Below are 20,301 nucleotides of genomic sequence, written 5' to 3'. Positions count from 1 at the left end.
ATAGACCTAAATTGCCTCATAATAAAAAAAATGAGAAGTGAATTGTCTAGAAAGCAAATAGGGATGCTACAAGTTTAGGAAGAGAAGGTAAACCAAAATGCAACCTAACTTCTCTAGATGGATCATTTTGCCCCTTGGCCAGCACCTCCCCACCCCCGCCCTACATTCCATTGCATGCGCAGATGTGCAGTTCCCAAGTGTGCCTATGAAATCAAAGATGGGATGTGGTATCTCAGTCTCTTCTCCAGATAACCACTTGGATTCCCCCCTTACCTCCATGAGGTCTTTACTTAGATAATACCTTCTTAGCAAGGTTGTCCTGACCACTTTATTTAAAAATGGCTCACTAACCCATTCAACACTCCCCGTTTCCATTCCTTGCTTTGTTCGACTCCATAGTACTTAAATCTATTTAACAAACTACATATTTCACTTTTTTTAAAATTTTATGTTCATCTTCCCCTACCCAACTAGAATGTAGGTTCCTTAAGGCATGGAGGTGCGTCCCGTTTGCTCACTGTTGTATCTACAGCCTCTAGAACAGCACTTGACCCATGGTTGACATGCAATAAATATTTGTTGAAAGAGCGAGTGGTCAGTTATTTTAGAGCTATTTTCATCTCAACAATTTTTTTTTGAGAAAATTAATCATCATCATTTTTTCTTACATTTAAAACAATGTGCTGACATTATAGTATAACCATAAAAGTGTGAACAGAAGGGTTGTTAAGAGTAAAAAAGATGAAAAATATTTTAGGCAGTTCATCCTAGGGGGTCTCTTTTTTTTTTAAGAGAGAAATCTGTTTTAAACAGGATAGATTTAAGGTAACTTTCAGATTCTTGGCTTTAGAAAAATAGAATTTTAAAGGATTTTCAAAAGATTCTTTAGATTTCTTGTGAAGTATGTTCTGGAAATATACATATAATGGCTTAGGGGTTTATTGTGAATATTTCGCTCCTGTTTTTGGAAGCTTTTTATTCCCATTTGACTTGTTTGGATGATAGTCTCACAGTTGTTTCTCCACTGTCTGTTAGCTTTAGAGCTTTTAGAGGAAGCCCAGAAAGAAATGAACGAGTAGTCAGAGTGTTAATTGATTACACGTATAAGCAGAATAATGTCAATGTAATAATTCCTGGTCCATGCCAGTTCTTTAAGGAGTGGAGAGTAAAGGCATGCTGTGAACAGTGTGGCCTGCTTAACTAGGCAGAAGAAGCCCTGTGTCCTCCCAATTCAGCTCTTCTGCACCCTGTTCAACCTGAGAATTCAGGCAGACTTTATTTTATCATTAATTGCAAAACCACAAGGCTGAATGAGGGAAGAAGAAAGAAAAAAGAGAAGGAGATTTAGTCTTTGATCAAAGACTGGTTTTGACTTCTTCACAAATCTGAAAACTCTTAAAATATTTTCAGTTTTGTTATGTTCATGTGTTTATTCATTTTTCCGACATTTTTTTTCTGATTGCCTCCTCCCTACCAGGCACTGTGCCCTGCCTAGGTAATATAGGGATTTATTCATTAATGAAAAAATATATTATGAGCCCCTACTAGTGCCAGACCCCATTTTAAGAACTCATGATAGAGAAGTGAATAAATAAAGGTCCCTGCTTCTGCTAAGCTCACATAATAACAACAAAGAATGACAATAAGCAAGCAAATAAAACAAAAACACACAAATACAGTCAGATGCTGGCAAGTGCTACAGTGGAAAATAAATCCCGGTTAGAGTAATAGAGCAAGGGGTGAGATTATGAAGAATCTCAGATAAAATAAATGGCAATATAAGTTTTAGGGGTGGTTTTGTACTTGAGAAAGCTCTGGTGGCAAAGGTCAGGGTCAGTTTGGATGGTGGTGAGAGGGGGGTTGGTGGTTGGCTATCATTGTAAATGTACAGGGCAGAGACGGTGATGGCTGTGATAAGGGGGTCGCAGTGAGTAAAGAGGAGTATAAGTAACTAGATAGATCTACATATGTATATATGAATATATGCGTGTATATGTGTGCATATTTATATATCATATACATGTATGTGTATAGATCAATATATCTTATATATTCATTAGAAAAGCTAGAGGGAGAGTGCGTACATACCAAGTTAAAAAAGTAGACTAGACAGGATTCAGTCATTCTTTAAATCTTTGATGAGTAGCTGCTTAATTTGAACAATATACTGGACACTTAGACACACAGTATAGGTGCACAGTATTTTATGTAGGGAGGTCTGTTATGTATGAAATAACAAAGACTGTACCTGCTACAGAGAATTCTTAGCAAATTCATGAATTGTGCCTGTCATATTTTATGTGTCTTTTCAAAAAAAGATGATTACATTTTAGAGTGTTTTAGTACAGGAAAACGTATTTTTATTTTAGAGTCATTTTTGTATTATGCAAGCACGTCCTGCAGGACACAGAGCATTGTCATCCCTACTTTTACTGAAGGTAATAATAAAGCCATCAGACTTTCAGTAGAGAAACAATTGCCTTGAGGATGAGAAGTGTTAGCTTGTATGTAATTCAAAAATCTACTGTTTCCCACCCACAATGCCAGTCCAGAATTTAACCAATAGTTCCACACACATGTAAACACACACACACACACACACACACACAAAGTAGCTTTTAAAAACGGTTCTCTAGTATTGATGAGCATCACTTAAAAATGCTTTCTCTTCCCATTAGATCGCATTACTGAGCCGGAGAGTGGAGGGCTTGTCCCTTTCTGACCAGGACACTGATGAGCCTCATGAATTAAAATTTATGTCTTCCCTGTTACTGATATGCCACCTAGCTCTTTTGAATTATCACAGCTACCAAATGAATTTTATAGTCCATTGGGGGCTGTTCATGCTTGTTAAGGTGATATTTCCATCTCTGGCATAGCATGGAATCTCATCTCCTTCTTGGTGACTAATCACAGTGCCGAATCCCCATCAGCTAGGTTTCTTTTGCTCCTTGCAACGGTCTCTAAGTTATGTATCCTCTGCTTCATAGAAGGCCAGTCAAAAGATGGCATTGCAATCAAACACGAATGGCCTCATTGACTATCTATTCTGTGTATCATCTTCCCACTATACCAGACTCTGGTTTAGTGAAATATACACTCTAGATGAATTTGTTGTTTTGCCATCTGGCTTTTCCCTATTTCTATTCTTCTTTTATTAGTTTCTATTATTTTATCTTCTCCTTCTTCCCCTATTCTATTAGAATTGCTTAGGTTCACTCTGCTGGGAGATTTACTTACATCATCACATTTAATTTTTTCAAGACTCTATAAGTATGTATTTCTATTCCTGTATTATGGATGCAAGAAGATCCAAGGTCATGCGGGGAACAGGAGCAAAGACCAGCGTTCAGCTTGTGATTATAGGATTCCAAAGGCCGTACTCTTTTATAATCCAATACCCCTTCTTAAGGAAGCCATGCATTTCCCTTAATTCTTCTAAACCTCAGTCTAGTATTCTCAATATCACAGCAAGCTCTTTTGGGAGGAGAACAGAACTACAATATGCACTTCAGTGTCTTTCTAGTAATTTTCTCTAAGAAATGAAAACAATATGAGAAGATAAAATTTGGATTTAGGAGATACAGTTTTGAGCATAGTTCTGGCACCAACTAGTCAGGTGACTAAGGAAATTCTTCTCAGTGAAATTTTAAGTGTAAAATGACTTTAAATACCCACAGTATCTTGGGGTTGTGGGAAGTTTAAAATGAGACTACTTAGAGGTCCCATGGCCATCTGATTGATCCAAAGGCATAAAACGAGTGAAAATGAATAGCTTGGATAGAAGGGCCCTAATAAGAGCTTCTGGAAGTTTCTGCCAATCAGGTCCGGAGGGATGCATGGGTCCCTGTTACTCCTAAGGTATGTTTTATAAACCACTCAATATGTTTTTCTAAAGTTAGCTTCCCCCCCCCACCCCCAAAGTGTACCAAAGTCAGGTTTTTTTGTTTACAACCCAGGAAATCTAACTAATACAACACCCAATTTACAATTCCCCAGGAATCTGATTCCCGTGGGATTTAATTAAGCCAAGATTCAAGGTAGCTACAACTCGGCCAAAATAGCTAAATTGAGTAGATAATAATCAAGGAGTTTGTTTGTGAGAACATATGGTTGTCTCCTGTAGTACAGCGTTGGATCCTGGAGGTATCATATTCTGTCCTCTTCCTGTGGCCTGGCATTCCTAGGTTGGTCATAAAGCTTTACTAGTGAGAATGCTGGGACTAGAGGTAACTCAAACCTGGAGTAGATATTGAGGGACAGCTCTAGATGTTGAGTTTTCCTAGCTTCACTGAATGGCCATGTGCAGGGAGCCTCCCCTCCCCCCCAAACAATGTAAATTCTGAGATAGATTACAACTGAAAGCCACTTTGATCCTTACCAGGGCTACATTTGTTGATGAGTAAAAATAGAGATACATGACTTACTATTGTCAGACAAGTCTGAGTTGGCAGAGGTAAAGAATCTCACCTTGTAACACAACAGTTAATGCAGATGTGTGACTAATGCCCCTAATTTCTACCCTTCAAGAGCAGCAAACTGCAGCCACTGAGTAAAACAGGGAAGAAAGATGAAAATATTCTCTTGGGAATTTGTCATTTCTCTTTATCACAGTTTGCCCCAAGAGCAATTTTTTTTTTTATTCATTAATCTACACTTACATGACGAATACTTTGTTTACTAGGCTCTCCCCTATACCAGGTCCCCCCTATATACTCCTTTACAGTCACTGTCCATCAGCGTAGCAAACTGTTGTAGAATCACTACTTGTCTTCTCTGTGTTGTACAGCCCTCCCCTTTTTCCCACCCCGCTATGGATGCTAATCTTAATACCCCTCTTTTTCTGCACCCCCTTATCCCTCCCTACCCACCCATCCTCCCCAGTCCCTTTCCCTTTGGTACCTGTTAGTCCATTCTTGAGTTCTGTGATTCTGTTGCTGTTTTGTTCCTGCAGTTTTTCCTTTGTTCTTATATTCCACAGATGAGTGAAATCATTTGGTATTTCCCAAGAGCAATTTTTTAAGCATTTATTATGAATATAATTTTCTGAAGGTAAGGTGTAAATTCTGGGTTGGTTTATTTTTTTGGAAAAAACACAGGTGTGTGTGTATATGTGTGTTTGTACATGTATGTGGTGGCTTTGGTCCTGGTTTGTGATTACAGTGAGTTGGAATTCTTCTGAATGTGGTTTTTGGGAGATGACTGGAGAATATCTGACTTGAGAGCAATCAGTGCCAATACCGAACAGCTCACTGAATGAATCGTTCTTATTGCTTACCCACCATAAGCAGTATGCTTGAGGCTGTACCATATGTGAAGAAATGAGTACTCCCTTCATTTACAGGACTATTTGGTCAACTAAGGGTGCAATGATTTTTGGATAACACATAAAGTCAAGATCCAGATGGCTCTCCAGTATTAATGATCTATTTTAGGCATATAACTTTCAGGTCTTCAACTTATGGCCTCTTAGCCAAGTCCAAATGCAAGTTAATTATTACCTGTTTCTCTAAATTTCCTCAAACAGTTTCACCTGGATACAGCACTTTTCCCTGTTGCTGAGTGGTGGTTCTGTTACTGCTATTAAACATCTGCTAGAGCCTATCTGAGGGGTGAGTGAATGGACCTTAACCATTACTCACTGATCTCAACAGTTCTATGAGACTTAGGTAATTCATACTCTGAAAAAAATAAATAAACAAAGTCATTTGAGTCACTTAATTGAAAGATGGTATAAAAGTCCAGCATTTCATAGTTTGCTTGAAGAAGAAAAAAATAGCCTTTATATAAGGAGGAAGTCAAATGGATAGAAAAGGGGTAGATGGGGTATTCTATTTAGATCCATTGACTATAAGGCTCTCATCCATGACAGCCTGTTAGAATTGCTTGCAATCCTTTAAAAAAGACCAATACTCTGGTCACAGTCATACCATTTAAATGAGAATCTCTGGATGTGGGGCCTGAGCATGGATATTTTAAAATAGCTTCTTAGGTGATCCTAGTCCATAGTCAGAACCGAGTATACTCATGGAATTCCTGCCTCCAGTGACTCAAGGATGAGTATCACTATTTCATATTTTACAGTATTAGCCTTAGAGAAGATAAGACAGTGCCTTAAACATGCAGACCAATTACACCTAGCCTAAAAATTCATAACCATGCAAACATGCTAAGTTTCCTTGAAGACATTTTTACCTTCTTTTCATACATACAACAATCAATACTCTTACTTAAGTTGTATCTACATGACACTTTCCTTTCTTTTGTAAGAATTATTAAAATTTCCAGCTATTTTAAATCTTGTCATAGAAATTCCTACCTTTACTTCTTTTGGATAACTACACCGCCACCTTGTAAGGAAATAAGAGCATTTTCATTGATGAGACAAATCAGAGTTCAGAATGTCTCCTGTCAGGAGCTTCTGAAGACTTTGAAAAGGATCAAACGCATGTGAGTCTGTCCAGTGAAATTAATGGCTTTGCAAGTATAATTCTATTGCACTGTTGTCTGTAGTGCCATGCTGTTGTAAATGGGATATTTTCTTTATATTTTTACTGGCATTTGCTTATGTGTTGAAAAGCTACTGGTTTTATATGATAACTTTGCACTCATAGTTGTGTCAAGCTTCTCTTAATGATCTGATGCTTTTTCATTTTTTCTGATTTTGTAGGCATATAAATACAGCATCTCTAAATAATGACAATGTGGCTTCCATTTTACTATTAGTACATGCCTTACTTATTTGTCTATTTATAATGATCAATAATTACAGAACACTAAATATTTGTGATACTGTGTATTCTTTTCATGGTAAACTTTAGCGGAAATACATTTGAATGTTTCACATCTAAACATGATGCTGGCTTTTAGTTTGACATTTTAGTTAGAAATCTCTCACTATGTGTGTTTATTATATATGAGCTATATGCATATATAAAATACAGTATTAACAGGAATCCAACTTTTGACAACTCAACAAATAAAAGACAAACCACCCAACTTAAAAATGGGCAGAAAACTTGAATAGACATTTCTCCAAAGAGGAAACACAAATGGCTAAAAGCACATTAAAAGATGCTCAACATTACTATAGTCATCAGGGAAATGCAAAACAGAACCACAAAGAGATAGTGCTTCACACTCACTAGGATGGCTATAATTATTTTTAATGGAAAATAAGAAGTATTGGTGATGCAGAAATTGGAACCCTTACAAATTGCTGGTAGGAATGTAAAATTGTGTAGCCGTCTGGAAAACAATTTGGTGACCATTCCTCAAAAAGTTAAATATAGAATTACCATATGCCCCAGCAATTCTACTCCTACATATATACCTCAACCTTAAGATGTTGTCATAGACTGAGTTCTGTCCCCACCCCCACTCAAGTGCCCAAATGCCCATTGTGACTACATGTGGAGATAGGGACTTTAAAGAGGTAATTAAGATTCTAAATGAGTTCATCAGATATGGCCCTAATTCAATATGACCAATGTCCTCAGAAGAAGAGAGAGATGCTAGCAGGATATGCCCACAGAGAAAAGGCCACATGAGGACACAGCAAAAAGGCAGTCATCTCCAAACCACAGAGAGAAACCTCAGGAAAAACCAACCACATTGGCACCTTGATCTTGGTCTTCCAACTTCCAGAACTGTGAGGAAATAAAATTCAGTTGTTTATGCCACCCAACCTGTGGTATTTTTGTTATGGTAGTCTTTGTAGACTAACACAAATGATTATTTAAACAAAACCTTGTACGTGATATTTATAGTAACAGTTCTTAAATAGCCAAATAAAAACAACACAAATATCTACCAACTGATAAATGGATAAACACAGGTGGCATATCCATGCAATAGAATATTATTCAGCCATAAAAAGGAATGAAGTATACACATACTACCACATGGATGAACCTTGAAAACATTATGCTAGATGAAAGAAGTCAGACACAAAGGGTCATATATTGTATGATTCCATTTATACAAAACCCAGAACAGGCAAATCTATAGAGACAGACAGCAGATTAATGATTACTGGAGGCCAGAATGGGGAAATGAGGAGTGACTGATTAATAGGCACAGGGTCTTTCTGGGGGTGATAAAAATATTTTGGTTATCACTCACTGCATAACATTGTTAATGTACTAAATGTCACTGAATTGTGTATTTTAAAATGGATAAAATAGCAAATTTTATGTTATGTGAATTTTACCTCAATATAGAAAAAAATAAGATATACAGGAAGCACACATCTCAACTGATAAAAACAATAATAAAATTATACAAGTATTTTATTCAGATTTCTTTTCCTAATAAGAAAGGTATATACAGTTTTTTTAATACAGTTGATCCTTGACCATCATGGGTTTGAACTGCATGAGTACACTTACAAGCAAATTTTCTTCAAAAAATATACTGGAAAAATTTTTGGAGATTTGTGAAAATTTGAAAAAACATTTTCTTTTATTTAGCTTACTTTATTGTAAGAATACAGTACATATGTATGTGTATATATATATCATGCAAAATATGTTAATCAACTATTTATGTTATCATTAAGGCTTGTGGTCAAACAGTAGGCTATTAGCAGTTAATCTGGGGGAAGCCAAAAGCTATAAGCAGATTTTTTATTGCATCGGTTGGCACCTCTAGCTCCTGAGTTGTTCAAGAGTCACTGTAATAATAAGTGAAGTTTATGAAACACTTTTACATATGTGTTTTAATCATCAGCTATTCTTTTAAAATGTCTTTCATTTACAGGTACAAAAACTAGCAAAATTAATTGGACAATGTAATAGTAAATAGTAAATTTTTGCCACAAAAATAGATGTTACTAAGATAGATATTAACCATTATAAGGAACCAATGAGAAAACTGAGGTTCAGAAAAGCCCAGTACATTTCTAGCCATCACATATTTGCAAGGCACAGAACCAGAGCTCATCTCTAAACCTCATATTTTTTCCCTAGCTATATTGATATATAACACTGTGTAAATTTAAAGTATATATCCTGTTGAACTGATACATTTTTATGTTGCAAAATGACTACTACCATGGCTTTAGCCAACACCTGCTTCATGTAACATAATTACCATTCTTTTTTGGTGAGAACATTTAGAATTTACTCTTATTAACTTTCAAGTATATAATACAATATTCTAACTATATTCACTATGTTGTACATTAGGTCTTCCAAATTGATTCATCCTGTAACTGAAAGTTTGTAGTCTTTGGGCAATAGCTTCTTTTTACCAGCCCCAACACCTGGTAACCAGTGTTCTAGTCTGTTTTCAAGAGATCAGCTTTTTTAGATTCCACATATAAGTGATATCATATGGTATTTGTCTTCATCTGACTTGTTTCACTTAGCATAATATCCTCAAGTTCCATCCATGTTGTCCCAAGTGGAAGGAAATCCTTCTTTCTCATGGCTGAATTATATTGTATCGTGTGTGTGTGTGTGTGTGTGTGTGTGTGTGTGTGCACGCACGCGCACACCTGTTCAACATCTTGTTTATTCATTTGCCCATTGTTGGGCACTTCAACAGTCCCCATGCCTTGGCTATTGTAATTAATGCTGTAAGAAATGGGAAGTAATAGCCATTATTGGAATTAATGCTGTAAGAAATAGCCAAGGCTCTTGTAATTAATGCTGTAAGAAATGGGAAGTGCAGATGTTTCTTCAAGATCCTGTTTTCATTTCCTTTGGATTATACTCAGAAGTGGGATTGCAGAATTACATAGTATTTCTATTTTTAATTTTTTGAAGAGCCTCCGTATTGTTTTCCGTAGTGGCCAAACCAATCTATACTACCAGCAACAGTGCAATGCGGTTCCCTTTCCTCCACATCTCCACAAACATTAGTTCTAGCTTGTCTTTTTGATGGTAGGTAGCCATTCTAGCAGGTGAGAAGTAATATCTCACTGTGGTTTTGGTTTGCATTTTGTGAATAATTGATGATGTTGAGCACCTTTTCAAGTACTAGTTGGCCAATTGTGTCTTTTTTGGACAGACCTTAATTTTTTTTATTAATTATAAAAGAAATTAATATTCAGATGCTGAGAGAAGAAAAGTATTCCAAGCAGAAAGACAGAGACTGCATGATGTTTTTGAAGACATGGAAGACATATTTTACTTATTGAGTACTTGGTTACTGAGAGAGAAATTAGAGATGGGTCTGAAAGAGTAAGCAGGGCAGTAGTGTGTGTGTGTGTGTTTGTGTGTGCATGGGAGGGATATTGGACTATATTTGAAATAAAGTGAAAACCTACTAGAGACTTATAAAGAGGAATGCCATGTAAAATCATTTGTGTTTGAAATACTGCTATGACTGTAAAGTAGAAAATGTTTTTGAGGAGAGGAATACCAGTGGTGAAACCAATTAGTAGAGTATTTTAGTGCCCTGAGAAAAAAATGATGTTGCCTTGAATGACAGTGGTGACAATGAAAATGGTGAGAAGTAGAAATATTTAAGAGATTTATGAGCTAGTTCATAGGCTTCAGTTATTGATTGGGCTTCAGAGTCAAGGATACCAACTAAATATCAAACTTGAGCAACTACTGCAATGTTAGTAAGTAGAAATAAATTTGTTATGGGAGAGAATTTTAACTTTGTCCAACATGCCAATTTTCAGAAGTGCCTGTGTACAAGCACTTAATTACACAGTTGGAAATTCATGCCTGGAGCTCAGGAGACATCTGGTATGTGTGTATATGTCTGTATGTGCTAGTCATCTACATATATTTAGCATTTGATGCCATGGGAGTGGAAAGAACTGTCTTCTGAAGTTTCTAAGGGTGAGAAAAACAGAAGAACCAGGCCAAGCTTTGAGAAACACCAATATTTGAAGGTCAAGTACAGGAAGCAGAGCTTTCACAAGAGATTAAGAAAGAACATCCTGGGGGAGAGGCTCAAGATGGCAGCTTGAGTAGGGTGGCAGAACTCTCCTCCCAAAAGCATATATATTTTTGAAAATACAACAAATACAAGTATTCCTAAAAGAGAGACCAGAAGATACAGTACAACAGCAAGGCTACATCTACATCTGCAAGAGCTCAGCATCTCATGAAAAGGGTAAGATACAAAGCCGTGACCCAGAGGAACCTGAGCACTGCCCCCACCCCAGCTCACGGCAGGAGGAAAAGAATCAGAGTGGGGAGGGAGTGGAAGCACAGGACTAATAAATAACCAGCCCTAGTAATCTGCACCGAGAGCACAGACATACATTGTATGGTGTACTAGATATTAGAGAAACAAAAAAGTAATATCCAAGATGGAGACTGCGAGTGGGTCACCACAGCCAGCTCCCCTGGGGCTAAAGAAAAGTGGGCACTTTTTTAAAGTCTTAAAGGGACAAGGGCTTAACAGCTAGACAAAATCTTCCCAGGACATTCAGCCCAGCAAGCTGGAAATCTTAAGGAACTTCTGGCACCCTAACCCCCTTGGGGGGAATGCAGCTCTGAATCCCCTCACGGTGATAAGCAGCCTGCCATTCATTGCCCCCGGCCAGTGCTGCAAACAAACTGGCTAACCCACCACAGCTAAGGAGCAGCCAGAGAACAGTCCTGCCCACAGCAACCAGGAGAGACCCCCCCAGCATGCAGCTAACCAAAACAAATCCAAGGGCTGCCACCGGCGTGCAGCTGCCCAGCACAGACAAAGCCAGAGCAAGTCCTGGAAGGCATGAAGGGGTGCTATTCTTGCAGGAGAACACATGTGGCATATCTGCGACCCCCTGCAATGCCCTAGGGCATCCAGAGGGCTGTCCCGCCCACGGCAGCTCAGGGGATTAAACCAGAGGCTAACCCCTGCACCCAGGTGACCAGCACAGGCATAGGAAGCTGGAGCAAGGTCCGGAAGGCACAAAGGGGTGCCCTTCTCACAGCAAAACACAACTGGCACATCTGAACACCCCACAATGCCCTAGACTTTCCCAAGGGCTGCCCCGCCCATGGCAGCTCAGGAGATTGTCCCAGAGACTGCTCCCTGTGTGTGGGTAACTGACACAGGCAACAGAGAAGGGAAAGGTGACCAGCAAGCAGGAAGGGACTTCGTTCCCCCAGCTGACACACATGCCACCTGCCGGTGACCACTTCTATCACCATAAAAAGGCAGAAGAATCTGGTCCAGTCAAAAATCACTCAGACAACCCCAGAGAGATGGCCTGGTGAGATAGATATAACAAATATCCCTGAAAAAGAAATCAAATAAAAGTCATAACCATGCTGATGGACCTGCAGAGAAATATGCAAGAGCTAAGGGATGAAGTCCAGAGGGAAATAACAGAAATGAAACAATCAATAGAAGGACTTAAGAGCAGATTGGACGAGGTGCAAGAGACTGTTAATTGAATAGAAATCAGAGAACAGGAATACAGAGAAGCTGAGGCAGAGAGAGATAAAAGGATCTCTATGAATGAATGAATATTAGGAGAACTGTGGGAACAATCCAAATGGAACAATATTCACATTATAGGGGTAAGAGAAGAAGAAGAGAAAGAAAAAAGGGATAGAAAGTGTCTTTGAAGAAATAATTGCTGAAAAGTTCCCCAAGCTGAGGAAGGAAATAGTCTCTCAGATCATGGAAGCTCACAGATCCCCCAACACAAGAGACCCAAGGAGGACAACACCAAGACATATAATAATTAAAATGTCAAAGATCAAAGACAAGGACAGAGTATTAAAGGCAGTCAAAGAGAGAAAAAAGATCACCTACGAAGGAAAACCCATCAGGCTATCATCAGACTTCTCAACAGAAAACTTACAGGCCAGAAGACAATGTCATGATATATTTAATGCAATGAAACAGAAGGGCCTTGAACCAAGAATACTGTACCCAGCATGATTATCATTTAAATATGAAGGAGGGATTAAACAATTCCCAGAAAAGCAAAAGTTGAGGGATTTTGCCTCCCACAAACCAGCTCTACAGGATATTTAAAAGGGAATGCTCTAGACAGAAGCACTCCTAAGGCTAAATAGATGTCACCAGAGAAAATAAAATCACACCAAGAAAGCAGTCCAACCAAATACTAACTAAAGGCAAAAAATAAAATCAACTATTCACAAAAGCAGTCAAAGGAAACACAAAAGTGGACAGAATAAAACACCTAACATATAAAGAAGGGAGGAAGAAGAATAAGAAAGGAGAGAAATAAAGAATCACCAGACAGTATTTATAATAGTGTAATAAGAGAGTTAAGTTAGTCAGTTAGATAGTAAAGAAGCTACCCCTGAACCTTTGGCAACCATGAATCCAAAGCTTGCAATGGCAATAAGTACATATCTATGGATAATCACCCTAAATGTAAACGGACTGAATGCATCAATCAAAAGACACACAGTACTAAAATGGATAAAAAAGCAAGACCCATCCTTATGCTGCTTACAAGAGACTCACCTCAAACCCAAAGACATACACAGACTAAAAGTGAAGGGATAGAAAAAGATGTTTCATGCAAACAATAGGGAGAAAAAAGCAGGTGTTGCAATACTTGTATTAGAAAAGATAGACTTCAAAACAAAGAAAGTAACAAGAGACAAAGAAGAACATTACATAATGATAAAGGGCTCAGTCCAACAAGAGGATATAAACATTATAAATATATATACACCCAACACAGGAGCACCAGCATATGTGAAACAAATACTAACAGAATTAAAGGAGGAAATAGAATGCAATGCATTCATTTTAGGAGACTTCAACACACTACTCACTCCAAAGGACAGATCCACCAGACAGAAAATAAGTAAGGACACAGAGGCACTGAACAACACACTAGAACAGATGGAACTAACAGACATCTACAGAACTCTACACCCAAAAGCAACAAGATACATATTCTTCTCAAGGGCACATGGAACATTTTCCAGAATAGACCACATACTAGGCCACAAAAAGAGCCTCAGTAAATTAAAAATGATTGAATTTCTACCAACCAACTTGTCAGATCACAAAGGTATGAAACTAGAAATAAATTGTACAAAGAAAACAAAAAGGCTCACAAACACATGGAGGTTTAACAACATGCTCCTAAATAATCAGTGGATCAGTCACCAAATTAAAACTGAGATCAAGCAATATATGGAGACAAATGATAACAACAGCACAATGCCCCAACTACTGTGGGATGCAGTGAAGGCAGTTCTAAGAGGAAAGTATGTAGCAATCCAGGCCTATTTAAAGCAGGAAGATCAATCCCAAATGAATAGCCTGAAGTTGCAATTATTGAAACAGGAATAAGAAGAACAAATGAGGACCAAAGTCAGCAGAAGGAGAGACATAATAAAGATCAGAGAGAAATATATAAAATTGAGAAGAATAAAACAAAGGTTGTTCTTTGAGAAAATAAACAAAATAGATAAACCCCTAGCAAGACTTATTAGGAGAAAAAGAGAATCTACACACATAAATAGAATCAGAAATGAGAAAGGAAAAAGCACAAGACACCCCACAGAAATACAAAGAATTATTAGAGAATACTATGAAAATCTATATGCCAACAAGCTGGATAACCTAGAAGAAATGGACAACTTCCTAGAAAAATACAACCTTCCAAGACTGACCAAGGAAGAAACAGAAAATCTAAACAGACCAATTACCAGCAACAAAATTGAATTAGTAATCAAGAAACTACCCAAGAACAAAATTGCCATGCTAGATGGATTCACTGCTGAATTTTATCAGACATAATACTCATTCTCCTTGGGTATTATTTAGGAGCATGTTGTTAAACCTCCATGTGTTTGTGAGTCTTTTTGTTTTCTTTGTACAATTTATTTCTAGTTTCATACCTTTGTGATCTGACAAGTTGGTTGGTAGAAATTCAATCATTTTTAATTTACTGAGGCTCTTTTTGTGGCCTAGAGAAGACATAATACCCATTCTCCTTAAAGTTTTCCAAAAAATAGAAGAGGAGGGAATACTTCCATACTCATTCTATGAAGCCAGCATCACTCTAATACCAAAACCAGGCAAAGAACCCACAAAGAAAGAATATTACAGACCAATATCCCTGATAAACATAGATGCAAAAATACTCAACAAAATATTAGCAAACGGAATTCAAAAATACATCAAGAGGATCATACACCATGATCAAGTGGGATTCATCTCAGGGATGCAAGGATGGTACAACATTCGAAAATCCATCAACATCATCCACCACATCAACAAAAAGAACGACAAAAACCACATGATCATCTCCATACATGCTGAAAAAGCATTCGATAAAATTCAACATCCATTCATGATAAAAACTCAGCAAAATGGGTATAGAGGGCAAGTACCTCAACACAATAAAAGCCATATATGGCAAACCCACAGCCAACATCATACTTAGCAGCAAGAAGCTGAAAGCTTTTCACCTAAGATCAGGAACAGGACAGGCATGTCCACTCTCCCCACTGTTATTCAACATAGAACTGAAGGTCCTAGCCACGACAATCTGACAAAACAAAGAAATACAAGGCATCCAGATTAGTAAAGAAGAAACCAAACTCACTATTTGCAGATGACATGGTATTGTACATAAAAAGCCCTAAAGACTCCACTCCAAAACTACTAGAATTAATATCTGAATTCAGAAAAGTTGCAGGATACAAAATGAATACACAGAAATCTGTTGCTTTCCTATACACTAATGATAAACTAGCAGAAAGAGAAATCAGGAAAACAGTTTCATTCACAATTGCATCTAAAAGAATAAAATACCTAGGAATAAACCTAACCAAGGAAGTGAAAAGCCTATACCCTGAAAACTACAAGACACTCTTAAGAGAAATTAAAAAAGTCACTAACAAATGGAAATTCATCCCATACTCTTGGGTAAGAAGAATTAATGTTGTCAAAATGTCCATCCTGCCTAAAGCAATCTGCAGATTCAATGCAATCCCTATCAAAATACCAACAGCATTCTTCTATGAACTGGAACAAATAGTTCTAAAATTCATATGGAACCACAAAAGATCCTGAAGAGCCAAAGCAATCCTTAGAAGGAAGAATAAAGCAGGGGGGATATCATTTCCCAACTTCAAGCTCTACTACAAAGCCACAACAATCAAGACAATTTTGTACTGCCACAAGAACAGATCCACACAGTGGAACAGAGTATAGAGTCCAGATAATAACCCAACCATATATGGTCAATTAATATACAACAAAGGAGCCATGGATATACATTGGGGAAATGATAGCCTCTTCAACAGCTGGTGTTGGCAAAACTGGACACATACATGTAAGAGAATGAAACTGGATCACTGTCTAACCCCATAAACAGAAGTAAACTCAAAGTGGATCAAAGACCTGAATGTAAGTCATGAAACCATAAAACTCTTAGAAAAAAACATAGGCAAAAATCTTTTGGACATAAACATGAGCAACTTCTTCACGTACATATCTCCCTGGGCAAGGGAAACAAAAGCAAAAGTGAACAAGTAGGACTATATCAAACTGAACAGCTTCTGTATAGCAAATGACACTGTCAATAGAACAAAAGAAATCCTATGGGAGAATATATTCATATATGACATATCTGATGTGGGGTTGACATCCAAAATATACAAAGAGCTCATGCACCTCAACAAACAAAAAGCAAACAATCCAATTAAAAAATGGGCAAAGGATCTAAAGAGACACTTCTCCAAAGAAATTCAGATGGCCAACAGGCACATGAATAGATGCTCCACATCACTAATCATCAGAGAAATGCAAATTAAAACCACAATGAGATATCACCTCATGCCAGTTAGGATGGCCAACATCCAAAAGACAAACAACAACAAATGTTGGCGAGGATGTGGAGAAAGGGGAACCCTCCTACACTGCTGGTGGGAATGTAAATTAGTTCAACCATTATGAAAAGCAGTATGGAGGTTCCTCAAAAAACTCAAAATAGAAATACCATTTGACCCAGGAATTCCACTCCTAGGAATTTATCGTAAGAATGCAGGAGCCCAGTTTGAAAAAGACATATGCACCCCTATGTTTATCGTAGCACTATTTACAATAGCCAAGAAAAGGAAGCAACGTAAGTGTCCATCAGTAGATGAATGGATAAAGATGTGGTACATATATACAATGGAATATTATTCAGCTATAAGAAGAAAACAAATCCTACCATTTGCAACAACATGGATGGAGCTAGAGGGTTTTATGCTCAGTGAAATAAGCCAGGCGGAAAAAGACAAGTATCAAATGATTTCACTCATATGTGGAGTATAAGAACAAAGCAAAAACTGAAGGAACAAAACAGCAGCAGACTCACAGAACCCAAGAATGGACTAGCAGTTACCAAAGGGAAATGGTGTGGGGAGGGTGGGTGGGAAGGGAGGGATAAAGGGGAAAAAGGGACATTATGATTAGCAGATATAATATAGCGGGGGCGGGCACGGGGAAGGCTGTCCAACACAGAGAAGACAAGCAGTGGTTCTATAGCATCTTACTATGCTGATGGACAGTGACTGTAATGGTATATGTGGTGGGGACTTGATGATGGGGGGAGTCTAGTAACCATAATGTTGCTCATGTAATTGTAGATTAATGATACCAAAATAAAAAAATTGTTTTTTAAAGGGAAAGAACATCCTGAAAGGGTGATGTCATGGAAGCCAGGAAGTAGGATACTTCAAGCCAGATTATGGAGCCAGATAAGAATGCAGAGTGACCTTGGATATGGTAGAGAACCAAAGATGCTAAAAAAATCTTCCATTCTTTTCTTTTAATATCTTCATTGAACAAGTGCATCTACAGTGTCTTTTTGGATCTCCCCCCAACACACACTTTTTAAATACTTTTTCATGCTTTCTTTCTTCATGTGTTTTAGCCCCAGTCCTGCCACTGAATGCTGGCTTCATACAAGAAATCATACCCCAAGGTTTCTGTGGTCATGAAGTTGTCCTGAAAGGTGGTGTCAAGTCTTCATTGTGCATCTTCAGTGGATGTTTCTAAAAGATCTAATCTTCAGAGTAGTGCATCTATGGATAAAGGCATCTTTATCTTGATAATGGTGGTCAACTCATGTAGTATTATATTGATGAGTAATTATTGGAACAAAATGTCTGTTCCCTACTTGATCTTACCAAAAACACTTTCTCCTCAAGGAGTGAAGAAGGAAGAACAAAAGGAAATAAAGGGAAAATAAAATTCTGTCTTATTTCTCTGAACATACATGGAAAGATGATAGAGGAAATAGACATTGTGGGTAGATGTGCCTATTCTACTGGCTATTCATAGGCAGCAGCGCTCACAGATGTTATCACAAACCCATCTAATACAATTTCCATGCACCTACCTGAAATTATGTTTTGAAATAAACATTGTCTGTTACATTTTAAAATTAAAGGAAATATTATCATCATCATCATCATCATCATTATTATTATTCACACTGAAAGTTTTTGCTCTAAAAAGGCAGCTTGAAGCCAGTCCTGTTTAATTTTCTGACTTTTAGTCTATAGGCACTCAAGTTTAACAAACATTTCACAGATGATGATTTTAACTAAAGCAATGGGACTGTTAATACTGTCCTATCATTTCATATCCATGCCCCCCACCTTATTTTCCTTGTTTATCTAACCTTATGTACCTTAGCTATTCTGATAGTTTGTATATATATGGAAGGAAGTTGGGGTGGGTGGTATGGTTACTTTTTCCTGGTCCTGATTATTACTTTATGGGTCCTGATTATTTCTCACTTGATTTTTCCACTTCATTTCCATTTATTTCCTTCCACTCAATCTCAAAAAAATAAAAATAAAAATAAAACAACCACACACACACACACACACACACACACACACAAAAAAAAAAAACACAAAAGCAGCAAGCAAGCAGGTGCATGTGAGAGGGTGAGTGAGTGAGTGAGGGCACTTTTTAGTATGTTCAAAAAAATCTTTGAATTGATAGCATCTCTGTCACTTCACTCTATTTAAATTATAAACTAAAATAAAAATTGGCATATTGATAAAAGTTTTCAAGGCTGCTGCATACTGCTTCCTGGTGATTAGGTGTGAGAAGGTGGCCTTTCTTACTTTAGATAAAAAATATGTAATGATGATATTTAAAGCAAAACGATAGTATAGCAGAAGAGGGATGGTCATAATTATTCCCATTCTTCCCCACCGTTTTTTTTTCTGTATGGCTATCTAGGGAACAGTTTATAACATCTTGGATAAGGAAAAAATCATACACAAAATGCACACTAGTTCTTCAACTTGGAAAAAACATTCCTGACGTTGGCTCAAATATTCTAAATTTTTCCTTTTTTTATCAGATAATGCCTTAGGCTTGTACCTTTTCTGCATGGAGAAGACTCCAACATGTTTACAGCACTTGCTGTGGGTCAACCGTTATGCTGAGCTTTTAAATACAACTTTTCATTTAATCAATACAATAATCCTCTAAAATAAGCATCATTATCCCCATTTTCACATGTGAAGAAATTAAAACATGGTGATATGACATACCCAACATCCACATATCCAAGATCACTCACTAGAAAGTTATAAATGAAGGATGAGTTCTTTCTGATTTTAAATTATGCACTATTGTCACCACACAAAGGGATAGTTATACCCAGGGTGAAAAGTAAGGAATGGTTAATGTTTCTGTGTATGAGCTTATGTCTGAAAATAGCTGAACACTAAAAACATTTGTCATGTCTATTTTAATGACTCCTAATCATTGGCATGGATGCTATCCAGAAGATGATGCACAAATATTGTACCCAAACTGGAGAGAACATAGAGATAACTTCTAACTGTCATGCATATAGATTCTGTGGCCACTCTATAGAATCTGAGTCTGAGTTTTGAATTTCAATCATACTCTGACATACTTAGAGTTGCAGTCAGTTTAATTTGTCATGTAATAAGCTGATGCAATCACAAGTTTTAATATGTATACAGGCCAAGAATTGGGGTTTTCTGATATAAACAAGAATCTAGGAACTGGGACTTCACAAAGGCTGTGAATGTTTTGAAACTTAATGGGTAGAGGGGTAGAGTATGAATGTAGCTTACTGCAGACCTTGGCTGGATGTGATGTGTGAATTTGTCTGCATGTATCTAGAAGTGTGTTTCTCTATGCAAAAGAAGCTGAAGGAAGAACTGGAAAACTGGAATGGGTAAAAATTTACAAATAATAGTTATACTTGTTGAGTGGAAAACACTCTTACTGTTCAAATTCTAAACTTCCATTTTTAGGATGCACTTAGTCTTAAAGTGACACTGGGATTCCAAGAACTGTTTAGCCCTCAGGTTATAAGCAATATCCCTGTGAAGCACGGGTCACATGCAATCC

Source organism: Manis pentadactyla, chromosome 1 (assembly GCF_030020395.1).
Source record: "Manis pentadactyla isolate mManPen7 chromosome 1, mManPen7.hap1, whole genome shotgun sequence".
NCBI lineage: Eukaryota > Metazoa > Chordata > Mammalia > Pholidota > Manidae > Manis > Manis pentadactyla.
This window is presented reverse-complemented; position numbering follows the sequence as displayed.